At 39.9% G+C, this 15137-nt stretch overlaps 1 protein-coding gene across 8 annotated transcripts in view; it reads left to right on the top strand.

The window, feature by feature from the left end:
• Positions 1-15137, top strand: part of RBFOX1 (RNA binding fox-1 homolog 1) — an 889443-nt gene that overhangs the window by 311239 nt on the left and 563067 nt on the right. The gene's annotated exons all lie outside the window — the stretch shown is intronic.

Raw genomic sequence — 15137 nt, 5'->3', positions numbered from 1 at the left:
AACCTGATGGAGGTCAGTATAGATGGACTAATACAACAAGTCCCACACACAGCTAGAAGCCCAAATATTTTTTCAGAGGTAGATGCAGAAAAAAATATATTCAGTTTGCAACCTGATGGAGGTCAGTATAGATGGACTAATACAACAAGTCCCAGACACAGCTAGAAGCCCAAATATTTTTTCAGAGGTACTGTAGATGCAGATACAAATTATTTTTAATTTGCAACCTGATGGAGGTCAGTATAGATGGACTAATACAACAAGTCCCACACACAGCTAGAAGCCCAAATATTTTTTCAGAGGTACTGTAGATGCAGATAAAAATTATTTTTAATTTGCAACCTGATGGAGGTCAGTATAGATGGACTAATAGAGAAAGTCCGACACACTGCTAGAAGGCCAAATATTTTTTCAGAGCTAGATGCAGAAAAAAATTATATTCAGTTTGCAACCTGATGGAGGTCAGTGTTGATGGATTAATAGAACAAGACCCACACACAGCTAGAAGCCCAATATTTTTTCAGAGGTAGATGCAGAAAAAAATATATTCAGTTTGCAACCTGATGGAGGTCAGTATAGATGGACTAATAAAACAAGTCCCACACACAGCTAGAAGCCCAAATATTTTTTCAGAGGTACTGTAGATGCAGATAAAAATTATTTTTAATTTGCAACCTGATGGAGGTCAGTATAGATGGACTAATACAACAAGTCCCACACACAGCTAGAAGCCCAAATATTTTTTCAGAGGTACTGTAGATGCAGATACAAATTATTTTTAATTTGCAACCTGATAGAGGTCAGTATAGATGGACTAATACAACAAGTCCCACACACAGCTAGAAGCCCAAATATTTTTTCAGAGGTAGATGCAGAAAAAAATATATTCAGTTTGCAACCTGATGGAGGTCAGTATAGATGGACTAATACAACAAGTCCCACACACAGCTAGAAGCCCAAATATTTTTTCAGAGGTACTGTAGATGCAGATAAAAATTATTTTTAATTTGCAACCTGATGGAGGTCAGTATAGATGGACTAATAGAGAAAGTCCGACACACTGCTAGAAGGCCAAATATTTTTTCAGAGCTAGATGCAGAAAAAAATTATATTCAGTTTGCAACCTGATGGAGGTCAGTATAGATGGATTAATAGAACAAGACCCACACACAGCTAGAAGCCCAATATTTTTTCAGAGGTAGATGCAGAAAAAAATATATTCAGTTTGCAACCTGATGGAGGTCAGTATAGATGGACTAATACAACAAGTCCCACACACAGCTAGAAGCCCAAATATTTTTTCAGAGGTACTGTAGATGCAGATAAAAATTATTTTTAATTTGCAACCTGATGGAGGTCAGTATAGATGGACTAATACAACAAGTCCCACACACAGCTAGAAGCCCAAATATTTTTTCAGAGGTACTGTAGATGCAGATAAAATTTATTTTTAATTTGCAACCTGATGGAGGTCAGTATAGATGGACTAATAGAGAAAGTCCGACACACTGCTAGAAGGCCAAATATTTTTTCAGAGCTAGATGCAGAAAAAAATTATATTCAGTTTGCAACCTGATGGAGGTCAGTATAGATGGATTAATAGAACAAGACCCACACACAGCTAGAAGCCCAAATATTTTTTCAGAGATAGATGCAGAAAAAATTATATTCAGTTTGCAACCTGATGGAGGTCAGTATAGATGGACTAATACAACAAGTCCCACACACAGCTAGAAGCCCAAATATTTTTTCAGAGGTACTGTAGATGCAGATAAAAATTAGTTTTAATTTGCAACCTGATGGAGGTCAGTATAGATGGACTAATAGAATGATGCTATGCCCAAAAGATTTTACTTCACTAGGTGCAGTAAAAAAATTGGTATTCTATACACAGGTGGTATATCTTGCAGCACAGATAGGCTACTCCACTGACTAACACACTCTGCAATAGGCCAAAAAGGATTAGCTTTGCTAGATTCAGCCAAATGCTGTGAAAAAAACTTGCACAGCACTGGCACAGACCTGCCTGGCTAAAACTGATAGGAACTGATGTAACCTAGTCCTGAAAAGGACTCCAATTACAATTAGTCTTTACTCCCACAACCTATCTATTTAAGAGCACAGACCTCCCTGATAAAAGTCATAGGAAATGCTGTAACCTAGTCCTTAAAAGGACTGCAATCACAACTATTCCCTACTCCCAAGCTATCTGTATATTTGTGCGAAAATTGGCTTGAAATTAACAAGGTATAGCGCACACAGCAACAGCGGTGCCGTCTAACACGCAGCTGCAGCAGTGAGAAAATGGTGGCGACGGGGAAAATGGCTTGGTCTTATAGGGCAAGGACATGTGACATACACTGCCAATGACACATGTCCTTGCTTGTGTGAAAAAAAGCACTTCGCTCCGTGTGTGCGCTGCTGATAGGCTGACAGATTGCACCTCCCCACTGCAAATGCGGGAAAGAGAAAAAAAAATGGAGATCTTCATTGTTCCTGCAGAGATCCATCCCCTGCCCCTCCCCCCACCCCGCTGTACACTCAAACTGCGTATTAACATTAATTTTCATCATTACTGAGAAAAAATCCAGTTATGATTTTGGTGCACGAACAGTTATCGAACATAACCTCGAACAGCCGAATTTTTATCAAATTGTTCGTGTTCGCCGAACGGCTCGAACACCGCCCAAAACAGCTCGAATTTGAGATTGGCGAACAGTTCGAGTAGAACAACGCTCATCTCTACAATTGAGGTCAATTCAGAATCACAAGAGTAGGCGAAGATATTGACAAAAAACTAATATCTGCTGTGCATTTACAAAGTTAGACATCTTACACCTTTCTGATTTTGTTCTCGATTCTCTATTTAGCTAGTCTTTTCTATAAGAGCTGACAAATTATTTTAACATTAACTTGGTTTTCCTGGCAGAAATTATGGATAACCTATCTGTTGAATCAGTCATCTATATCAGATTGGTGGGATTGACCACCCGGCTTACCCAACAATCAGCTGAAATCAGCCCAAACATCCAACAAATGTAAAAAAAATAGGAGTTATGCTATAGTAGTCGGCAATGACCATAACATATTGAATGAAGTTAAGATGGGCAGCTCTGTTTAACAGGCTTGCATCCGGTGGCGACAGGAGCTGTTCTCAGCTGATTAGTGTTGGTGCTTATGGATGGGTCATTAATATTTTTATGGTTTGAGAAAACTACACAAAATTGTACAAAATAAAAAATTCAAACAAAATACTTAAAAAAAGAAACTATAAAAATATGTAAAAATCATTTTCTATTATTCATCTATCATCTATCTATCTATCAATCTATCTATCAATCTATCCATATTTCTATCTATCTGTCTATCTATCTATCTATCTGTTATCTATCTATCTATCTATCAATCTATCCATATTTCTATCTATCTATCTTTCTATCTTTCTATATACAGTATCTATCTATCTGTCTATCTATCTTTAGATCTATCCATCTATCTATATATCTATCTATGTATCTATCCATCTTAATATCTAGAAAAAAAAAGAAAAAGAGCAGCACAAGCAAACAACTTGCAAATGGGTGGGTGCCCGTCCTCCAGGTAAATACCAAACCATCTTACATATGAAAAAAATAGTAGAAACAGCACTCCAAAAATAGATCACTTATTAGCTCAGCAAGAGCTATCTTTATAGCTGTCTGTCAGTCTATACATCTATCTATCTATCTATCTATCTATCTATCTGTCTGTCTATCTATCTATCTATCTATCTGTCTGTCTGTGTGTCTATCTATCCATCTTTATAATTATCTATTGTGGTAAAGCGACTTGCTCGGGTCTCTGGAGGCAGACACAGGACACACAGTTCAGGTAAACTTCCTGCAGGTTTATTGTGTGGCATAAACTACAGCAGCATCCCATAAAAAATAAACAGGCCCTCTCGAGGTTAAAGGGAAAACAAAAGAGAAAGTACAACAGAGTCTATTAGCAAGCAAGGCTCGGCCTGCTCTAGGTAGCACAGTGAAGTCTCAGCAACACCAGTCATCCGGTGTTGCTTTCTGGCTTCAGCCCAACACAGCCTGGAGATCACACACTACACAAAACAAACTACTCACTGAGTATTTAACCTTGCTCAGCCACACTCTGAGGGGAGGTAGGGAAATGGCCTCCCACCCTCTTTGCCATTTCCATAAAACCACACCCTTTAAGAGAGTAAACCCCCAGCATATAACATACTGATAGTAATTTAGTAGGTTTCAGTTCACACAGGAGAGCATCCTGAGTGACACATGTCGCGCCCCCGGGGCCGTGGGGTACTCGGCAGCTGGGCCCTCAGATGCTTGGGGGATATCACGGTGGCTGGCCCGGTCCGTGGCCCAGGGCGGACAGCTGAAAAGAGGGGAATGTATATTGGGATAATAGGTTTGTAAATGTTCGTGACGCCACCTGTGGTGTCTGGTGAGGATCACCAGTGCTGCTGCAGCCCACTGAGGCCGGTGATAAGGCAACTTGCGTGGTATAGTTCCCCACAGGTGGAGCTAGGCCTCAGGGCAGCATACGGAGAGGGGGATGCAGGACAGAGGGGACCCAGCCGGGTCAAAGCAGGAATGGGAGCACACACAAAAGTCACTTCTGTACCTTTACTGGTGTTAATTCAGGAACACCCCGGAGCACTGTAGGGTGAGGGGTGCACATCCGGATTCTCCCCAGTGAGCGGGTGTACGGCCTCCTGTTTCTTGCCTCTCTGTAGGAAGTTTCTGACCTGCCTGGAGCTAGGCCTAACTTGGTTTCTGTTCTGCACCTGCTGACTTGGTGATAGGGCCTTCTGTTGGAGATCACTCTGCCTATTCTTTGCGGTCTCCGTGATTCCTGACCCTGGTACGTATCAGCTTCTGGTGATCCTGGGACATGTAGTTCGCCAGGGGTTCCGGTTGTTTTCTACTGGTCATGAAGATCCATGTAGACTCGGACCCGGTGTCCGGTATATGCTTCTGGGGTGAGCTTGTAAAGCTCCTCTGCCCCCTATGTTACGCTCTTACACTTGCCTTCGGCCCCGCTCGAGTCCTCACTGGGCTACACACACTGCAGCCGGGACGCTGCTCTTCTTCGCCACTCTCAGAGTGTTGGCACACTCGTAGCTCTCCATCCTGAGCTCTGTGAGTTCTAGCCTGGACTCACTTTACAGACTGTACTGAACTCTTTCTGCAGGAACTGCTAGGCTCTGTCTCGACTGCACTGACTCCTTCTGTGTCTGAGCAGAAACTGCTGAATCACTCAGCTGCCTAGCTCCACCTTCCCTATTTATATCCCTATCGGGCTCCCTCTGGTGGTCTGAGGTGGAAGGTGGAGGTGTGTGTATGCTGTGGAGGCCTCTTGTGGAGAAATCCGGTAATGCACCCCTCTAGGATCTGTGGTACGAAGTGCAGCTGGGCGCCACACACATACCTCCCTTCATATATCACACCAGTGACTCTGTCACACTATCCAACTTTATGTCTATCATTATATATATCCATCTATCCACCATCTATCCATCTATCCATCTATCTATCTATCCATCTATCTATCTATCCATCTTTATATCTATCTTTATATCTATCTCTCTATTATTATCTCTATTATCTATCTATCTATTATTTTTCTATCTATCTAACCATATATCTACCTATCCTGGTCATCAGTGTTTGCATTACTATGTTTGCATGTGAAATGTGTGTGAACATTGGTTTGCAATAACTAATGACTTGTGAGGAAATGAGATGTCACAATGGCTAAAACATCACTTTCATCTATTTTGATGGTGTTTAACTATCAATTAAAATTAATTTAAAAATATCTAGAGCTCCCTATGTTTTTTCCAAAGTGATGCATCCTTAGATCTTGATCAATAAGCGTGCGGGAAACTGACAGAATAAAGGACGTGTTGGAAGCACCTGACAATCACAGCAGGAAGATCTCATTAGAATCACAAAATAAAACTGAGATAGAACTGGGAAATTTGACTTTTCCTAGGAAATCTGGCAGAAATCCAAATTTCAGAAAACACTTATAACTGGTTCGGCATTTGTTTAAATAAGGAGCTTTAGCTTATTTGTCTAAACAATTAAGGTAGACTGGGGCCAGTGCCTTTCCCTGGTTCAGTTATTGACTTATGAAACCTTTTCAGGCTTTCTTGTTTACTCCTCTGTCATTACGTGCACAAATATTGAATACATGTCTGCCGTGACTCTTAAGGGGTTCAGCCATTTTTTTTACATATAACGCTGATGTATCATATGTCAGTTATTGGGTTTTTGATTAAAATTCAATCTAATACCCTTTCTTGTATGGAAAATGAATGATCATGTGTTTGATTGTATGTACTTGTTACTGACCAAAAGCAATAATTATTAGAAGTTTGCACATAATTGCTTTTATATACAGATGTAGCAAGAGCCAGTTGGACTTCTGACACCAAAAATGCGCCAAAGCTTTATTCAGTGTCCTATGCTATTTGAGTGGTGCATGTTTGACTTCATCACTAACACCACACTAGTTAAGATAAAGTGTGATACTATCTGTAGATAACAGGAATTACCATAAATTGCTAGAGATGTAAAAAACTATTCAGTGACAGCCAAAACAGGGCAATGCAAAAATCCACATCCTGCACTCAATCCTGCACTACCACATCCTGCACTCAATCCTGCACTACCACATCCTGCACTCAATCCTGCACTTCCACATCCTGCACTCAATCCTGCACTTCCACATTCTGCACTCAATCCTGCACTTCCACATTCTGCACTCAATCCTGCACTTCCACATCTTGCACTCTATCCTGTACTTCCACATCCTGCACTCAATCCTACCTTCCACATTCTGCACTCAATCCTGCACTTCCACATTCTGCACTCAATCCTGCACTTCCACATCTTGCACTCAATCCTGTACTTCCACATTCTGCACTCAATCCTGCACTTCCACATTCTGCACTCTATCCTGCACTTCCACATTCTGCACTCAATCCTGTACTTCCACATCCTGGACTCAATCCTGCACTTCCACATTCTGCACTCAATCCTGCGCTTCCACATTCTGCACTCAATCCTGTACTTCCACATCCTGCACTCAATCCTGCACTTCCACATTCTGCACTCAATCCTGCACTTCCACATCCTGCACTCAATCCTGCACTTCCACATTCTGCACTCAATCCTGCACTTCCACATCCTGTACTCAATCCTGCACTTCCACATTCTGGACTCAATCCTGCACTTCCACATTCTGCACTCAATCCTGCACTTCCACATCTTGCACTCAATCCTGTACTTCCACATCCTGCACTCAATCCTGCACTTCCACATTCTGCACTCAATCCTGCACTTCCACATTCTGCACTCAATCCTGCACTTCCACATCTTGCACTCAATCCTGCAATTCCATATTCTGCACTCAATCCTGCACTTCCACATTCTGCACTCAATCCTGCACTTCAACATCCTGCACTCAATCCTGCACTTTCACATCCTGCACTCAATCTTGCACTTCCACATCTTGCACTCAATCCTGCACTTCCACATCCTGTACTCAATCCTGCACTTCCACATCCTGCACTCAATCCTGCACTTCCACATCCTGCACTCAATCCTGCACTTCCACATCTTGCATTCAATCCTGCACTTCCACATCCTGCACTCAATCCTGCACTTCCACATCTTGCATTCAATACTGCACTTCCACATCCTGCACTCAATCCTGCAATTCCACATCTTGCACTCAATCCTGCACTTCCACATCCTACCCTCAATCCTGCACTTCCACATCCTCTACTCAATAATCTTGCAATTACTAGACTCCTGGCATCCAATCATGACATCACAGCTAGGGATTAGCGGACCCTTGGAAGTTAGGGTCTGGTCCAAAACCTTTAGTCCAAAGTTCAGATCGGGTACAAGAACCGTACCTGAACTTCAACCAGAACCCAAACCACATTGAAATCTATGATGACCCAATTATGGAGCTGGAAACTCTCTCTTGCCCGAACTGTAAAATGGACTTCCATGAAAAGTCCGTGCTTGAAGTGCAGCACCAGACACTAGGTGTCCGGTATGAACCCCAAACTTTACAGTTCGGGTTCGCTCATCTCTAATCACAACTAATTAGTTGGCCTTTCATGATGTCATGACATCACAGGGAAATGACAACTGGCAACCAGAATGTTGGAATTTGAGCACCAGCCGAAGAAGTACACAGGAGCCAGGTCCGCCTGCTATGGGTTACTGAAGTAGATGCTAAACCAGGGTGGCGCTAATTTTTTTTTCTCTTCTAAAATTGCTGTTCCAGACAGTGTCATATTATTATTTACAGATAATCATATTTAAAAAATAAGTAAAAAAAACTGAAAAGTATTGACAAAAAATAATATATATTTGAACATATTTGTATGCCCTCCCAATAATTCCATTGCTTTATTCATCCATCAGCAAAAATTACACAAGCTAATCTTAGGGTTTTTAGGTCAAGGTTAAAAAAGGGAATTGGGAATTATTTATTGGCAAGACAATTTAGTCACTTCACATATTAGGTTGCCAAAATCTATTGCCCAGGTTCAGTGTGATATACATATTCTGGTTTTGTGTGATTGTTGAACAATTGGTGCAAATAATAACTATTATGAATTTTCCATGCACCATGTGGGTTGTAGGTTTTTTTTTTTTTGTAACTAAATAAGATCGAGCTGAGACTGAGCTATTCTATGTGGCAAAATAAAGATATAGCAATGTACTGCACATCGGCCAAACAATAGCTAATATGGGGTATACAGCAAACAGACACTGCAGCGTGTAACCACATAAATGAGTATATTCCTCTGCTATCCATTCTCCAGACTGTAGAGGCAGGCAATGGGCTGTCACTGCTTTTTGTCTGCTGCCTTCTCTATCAGAATCTCCTACTAGTGCAATCCCACACTTGACCTATTCCTGACACTATTTATTTAGTTTACTTGCTTATTTAGTCTTATCATATTCCACAGCACTTTACAGACATTATCCCCATTGGGGCTAACGATCTAAATTCCCTATCAGTATGAATGTGGGAAGAAACCAGAGAACCCAAAGGAAACCCACACAAACACAGGGAGAACATACAAACTCCTTACAGATGTTGTCCTTGGTGGGATTTGAACCCAGGACCTCAGCGCTGCTAGGCTGCAGTGCTAACCACTGAGCCACTGTGCACTACTGACATTTATAGGGCTTCTCGCACTGTATTACAATGCAAAAATTCTGGCACTTACTATTTCCAAGCTCCAAGTGTAAATCCTGGCTGTGCCAGTAATTTACCGGCTTGGGAGCAACTCTACCGGTAATATAGTAGAAAAAAGGGAGTGGTACATATAACTCATTTGCTCTTCAGAGCGTCTGGTAAGCTGCTAGACACGCCTATGGGCAGTACCACTAGTGCTTAATATTGATTGGGTGCAGCAGATGGGGTAATTTGGTAGAAGTAATCACACACTGATCTGTCCTGTTGAATACTCTTTTATCTAATTTCTAACATAAAACCCAGATACATGATGGCTGGAGGCACATCAACACCCATAGGCGGGAGTGTGTCACAACAGCAGCATAACTCCAAAATAAATGTGAAAGCAGGAGACAACTGGAGCTTTTTAAATGCAAGTAGAAACATTCTTTATTGAATACATATTTAAATCATAAAAAGTCATATAAAGTACATTAAAATGTGATGTGCTCAGAACAGAAGCAGACACCCTGACGAGTATCCAGCCCAGGGAAGTAAAGATATTAAAGTGCAAAGCAAAAAAAGTTTTAAAGTATACAAGTCCTCATGTCCACACATAACAAGCTGGCACAGAAAAAACATTTTGAATAAAGTCTATGAAGAGGGGCAGACAATGCTGCTATAATGCCCCACAGATGGCCAGAGGCAAGGAGCAAAATATAGTGACCCTCATAAAGTATAGTGCAAAGGGTGTAACTAAAATTGGACTTGTAGTAAGACACTTACCCAGAGGCTGGAAACCCCCCAATGGAATAGAAAGGTGCGGTTTACAGCTTCCCAACGCACATTTCGCATTGACCGTGCATTGCTTTTACCTAATTTCTGTAGTAGCAACTTAATTGCTGTTTTGCATTACCTGGCTATTTGGTTTATTTTATTTATCATTAGGATAAGCTTTCAGTATTATATTATGATGGTCCAACTCATAACAGTCTTGCCATTCTGCTGTTTAAATGGTCCTTTAATATTAAATGTTCGCTTTAATATTTTAGTGTAAAAACAGTATTCGGTCAGTATTTTTTCTCAGGAGTGGGAGCCAAAACCAGGTGAGGTACAATCAGAGATAAGGTATAATATAAACAAGTCACCAATTCTGCATTTATCACCCACTCCTGGTTTTGGCTCCCACTCCTGAGAAAAAATACTGACCGAATACTGACCAAATACTGCTTTTACACTGAAATATTAAAGCGAACAAGCGTTAGTAAGATTGACGATGCCAAGAACAATGGCAGCCTATGTGTGCTGAACAATCTTTAACAGATTGTTCAGTGCGCATCATCAACCATGATATGTCCTTATAAAGAGGATATTAAATGACCAATGTTCTTGATCGGCAGGCATTTAGTGCTGCCACTCGGGCCCTTAGTAAAGGCTATGTCTAGTATTACCATTTTGTACGATTTACATCCTATTCAAATGAATGAGACTGGGTAGCAAAATCAGGTTCAACAGCTACTAAAAGCATGGAGCTGTGCTCGGCAAGCAACGAAGGGTAGAAAACCGGTGATCGGCAGGGGTGCAGAGAGTCATAACCTTCAGATCTATTATTGATGACCTATCCTAAGAATAGACAATCAAATAATAAAAAAGAATAAGTTAACATTATATTGAATTGAGGGGACAAAGGAAAGATAAAATGAGCAATATTTTAATTTTGATATGGAATTTGACCTATGGTGAGGTCTCTTGCATTACCATTCCCCGGCTGAAGGTGTCCGAGCCAAAAATGCCTTTTTTTAAACAAGGTTGAAGCTACTTCTAACAATCTTTAAATTTATCTTTTATCTATCATGAGCAATGTACTTTGGATTTTTATATTTAATGTGACAGACTGGACCTGTAGTCATCAGTGAGGGCGCCATTATTACTCGATGAGTTGTTCCTTTTATTAGTATGGACAAACATTCTTATATGTTTTACCATATCAAGAAATCACCGTACACTTCAGTTATTTAAAGGTAGGAGTATAAAACTCTTAATTAGTTTTAGATAATGTAATCATTTATTTAAATGACGCTACTTGACTTATTGGAAAATCAATAGGAAAAAGTAATTAATTCTATTAATATTACAGCAATAGGTTTACATAATGGTTTGGTATATAATAACGTCAGCATTAATGTTTTCTACTCGGATTCCAATTAACAGATTGTGAAAACTTGCTTTGATTACCTTTCCCCATTGTGGTGTCAAATTATTGCTGTTGGTGGTCTTTGTCTAGCTCTATGGTCTGTCGTCATGTAGAACAGCTGAAGAATAAGTAGAAATGTCTGACCCTTGTCGTTACATCAGAAATCCAAAGTCCATGTAGAAGATAACAATAATATTTGCTCAAAGAGCCACGCAAAATATCAATTTGAATATAGATCTACATATTTTATCAAAATATATATATTTTTTCGATTTTTGAAAACACGCCACAAAAAAATTGCATATGAGAAGATCAGTTGTATCTTATTTATTTAGCATTTAACCTACTGATCTCAATGTTTTTTTTTAATATACGTCTTATATCCACGAATTGATTAAGATAAAAAAAAAAGGTAAAAAACTCTAAATGAAATGCAACAATAAGACGACAATAAACTGGATGGTGGAATTGTGCCATAAAATATTTATTTTCCACCTTATCGTGCTAGAAACGATGAAATGAACTCTTGACCAATCCTTCTGGGATTTTTTTGTGCCAATTATTTCCCTGCATAAGTAATTTTTATTGTTATGATTTTCAATTCTAATTATATTAACAATCTTAATCTACCACGTCATCGGAATTGATTTAGCTGTCGGAGCCGTCCTGTTGTTTAACAATTATTCTTTTTCTCGTCCTACTGAGTTTCTTGATAGTTGACAACAGTCGCAGGGAGCACATATCCTTTCTGCTTGATTGAAAAGGATACAGTATATCTTGTTCTCCATGCAGGGTCATGCTGATTCAGCCTTGCAGTGCTTTGTACATGGGGAGAAGAGGATTACTTATCAAAGTGTTCCAGCTGCAAAACTGGGATAATACATAAGCAAACACAGGGGGGATTCATTAAATTCCGTTAAGGGTTAACATGGCTGTTCAGACTGCAACTTTGATTCAGGTCATTGGTCCAGAGTCAATAGAAAATCTTAAGCTCTAGCAAATCTAAACTCCTCTCCATGCAGTTTAGTGCCCATTAGTGGATCCTTTGTCAATATGAGCGACAGCTGAAAAGTTTTGTTTAACCCTAGATCTTAATAATGTCTTGAAACCTTCTTCTAAGAACCCGCTGATCTGTTTGTAGGAAAACAGCTGGGCAAAGTCATTCATTCTAGGGCAATCAAAACTATTGCTTCTGAGAACCTTTCCACCAGCTGGGAAGCCATTTATAGATCATTTCCCCCCCAGAAATTAGGAGGCAAGTAGGGAGCATATACATGTGTGTGCACCTGTGTACATGCAAAAGTGGGTTATCAAGAGCGGAAGGGATGTTTATTATAGAGATAGTCGAGACATAAAGTTAATAATATGAATATTTTAAATATAACACTTTATGGTTTTATTTTTTTATCCTGTATAGATAAATTGATGCTGTTATTAGTGTATATATAGATGTTGGGATTTAGGTGCCTTTAAAACTGTATTAAAAACAGCATCTGTTGCAGCTTTCAATACATTTGCAATTTTAGAAGTGAAATGTGATGTGTATGTGGGTTTGGTTTTAATTTTTATTTCATAAAGTATACAACATGTCTACTATTGATTTATCAGAGGAATCTACTTCTTTCCCCTCCTGGATTGATCATTCACTCTCAATTCATGGGTTAAATCTGTATTCATTGAAGAGCAATTTCCCTGTTACTGAGATAGGAGATGGCAGTTGGTGCTTATAAGATTCTATGGAGAGGGGAGGAGTTGGGAGGAGCTAGAGGCAGTGGAAGACTTATTTTATCAGAATAATCTGCTTCTTTCTTCTCCTGGATTGATCATTCACTCTGAATTCATGGGTAAAATCGGTATTTATTGAAAAGCGATTTCCCCATTACTGAGATAGGAGATGGCAGTTGGCGCTTATAAGATTCTATGGAGAGGGGAGGAGTCAGGAGGAGCCAGAGGCAGACATATTTTATCAGAAGAATCTGCTTCTTTCTCCTACTGGATTGATCATTCACTCTCAATTCATGGGTAAAATTTGTATTTATTGAAGTCTCAATTACAGAGATAGGAGATGGCAGTTGGTGCTTATAAGAATTTAAGGAGAGGGGAGGAGTCAGGAGGAGCTAGAGGCAGACACAGACATTCTTCTTTATATTTTCAGTTACAGTTCTGTTCTTACAAGAAAAAGAAGGATTGCCAGTTCAACAATCATAAATATTAGAGTCCAGTATGCCATGATCTGACCAAGCGTCGAAAAGTTGCCATGTAATATATTTTAACAGAGGAAGCTGCTTCTTTATCCTCCTGAAATAATCATTCACTTTCAATTCATGCGTAAAATCTGTATTCATTGAAGAGCGATTTCCCCATTGCAGAGATTGGAGATGGCAGTTGGTGCTTACATGATTCTATGGAGAGGGGAGGAGTCAGGAGGAGATAGAGGCAGACAAAGACATTCTGATGTATATTTTCCATCTTGAAACAACAGTTAAAGTTCTGCTCTTACAAAAAAAAGAAAGGACTGCAATCTCACCAATCATAAATATATGGGTCCAGTATGCCATGATCTGGCCAAGCATGGAATGGAAAAGCTGCCAAGAAACAACAGTTCTGTTGTCCATAGAACTTTATGAGCACCAACTGTCATGTCCTCTCTCCGTAATTGGAAAATCTGTCTTCACTGAATACATATTTTACGCATGAATTGAGAATTTTGACAATGAAATATCATTCCTGGAGGAGAAAAAAGCTGATTTCTCTGATAAGATATATTAGTTTCTTATTTTTGCGCGTACTATTGAAAATTAAAACGACGGTTACCTTTCAGGCAGTAACATGGCTTCCCAACACAGGTGCAATCCAGAACGGGGAAATGGAAATGAACCCGAACGGTGACATTGTAAAGTCCATTTTGATCTATTTTGTTGAAAAGAGAGGATGAGATATTGCTTAAATATTTATAATATATGCAGCAAAAACACAAAGGGAAGAACTGCCAGAAAGCGCGACGGGGTTAACCCTTTTGGCATAGCGCATGTTTGCATTTTATCATATACAGAGAAACCATGAGATTTGTGATACCCATAAAGTACAGACATCATAATTTGCCTTCCCTTGATTTTGGGGCTGTCTGTCGCGCTGCTGACTTGTCTAGAGCCGGCAAACATACTATTACCGAAAAATCATGTTATAAAAAAAAATGCGCCATAAAGTAAAAAAAAAAAAAAAAATACATTTATTCAAATCCCAGCTGTAGCCGACTGTCCGCCCTCCCTCCCCGTCTTCTCCATGTCAGGGTATCACACTGACAAAATTGTCTTTACTATCAGCAGCCTGTTAGGTTGCTTTCACAGGCAAAAACCCTATTGTCTTAGATTTTCTTTCATATCATGTAGGTGTCTATGCCATGCCACCCACACAGTAAAGCAAGTGAGCTGTGAAATATATTCATTGTTAGAGTACAGGGGAAATGGAGGCAAGCAATCGGCAGTAATAATGTACGACAGCAATGGGAGGCTGGCAACATTACCTGCATTATTTCGGTTGCCTTTTTCATTATAGGTTTGGGAAATAGGCAGCAATTCGATTATGGTATGATTTGGGATGGAATTGCTTGCCGTTCACTGACCCTGTCACAGGGGTATCAGATAGGAAATCAGCTCAAATAAAGTTTATAGTGCATTAACTGGACAAAAGCATTGCCTAGCCCGAGAGCAGGGTT

This window comes from Phyllobates terribilis, unplaced genomic scaffold (genome assembly GCF_046119375.1).
Source record: "Phyllobates terribilis strain yellow unplaced genomic scaffold, ASM4611937v1 Scaffold_9__5_contigs__length_417890890, whole genome shotgun sequence".
NCBI classification, from domain to species: Eukaryota; Metazoa; Chordata; class Amphibia; order Anura; family Dendrobatidae; genus Phyllobates; species Phyllobates terribilis.
This window is presented reverse-complemented; position numbering and strand designations above follow the sequence as displayed.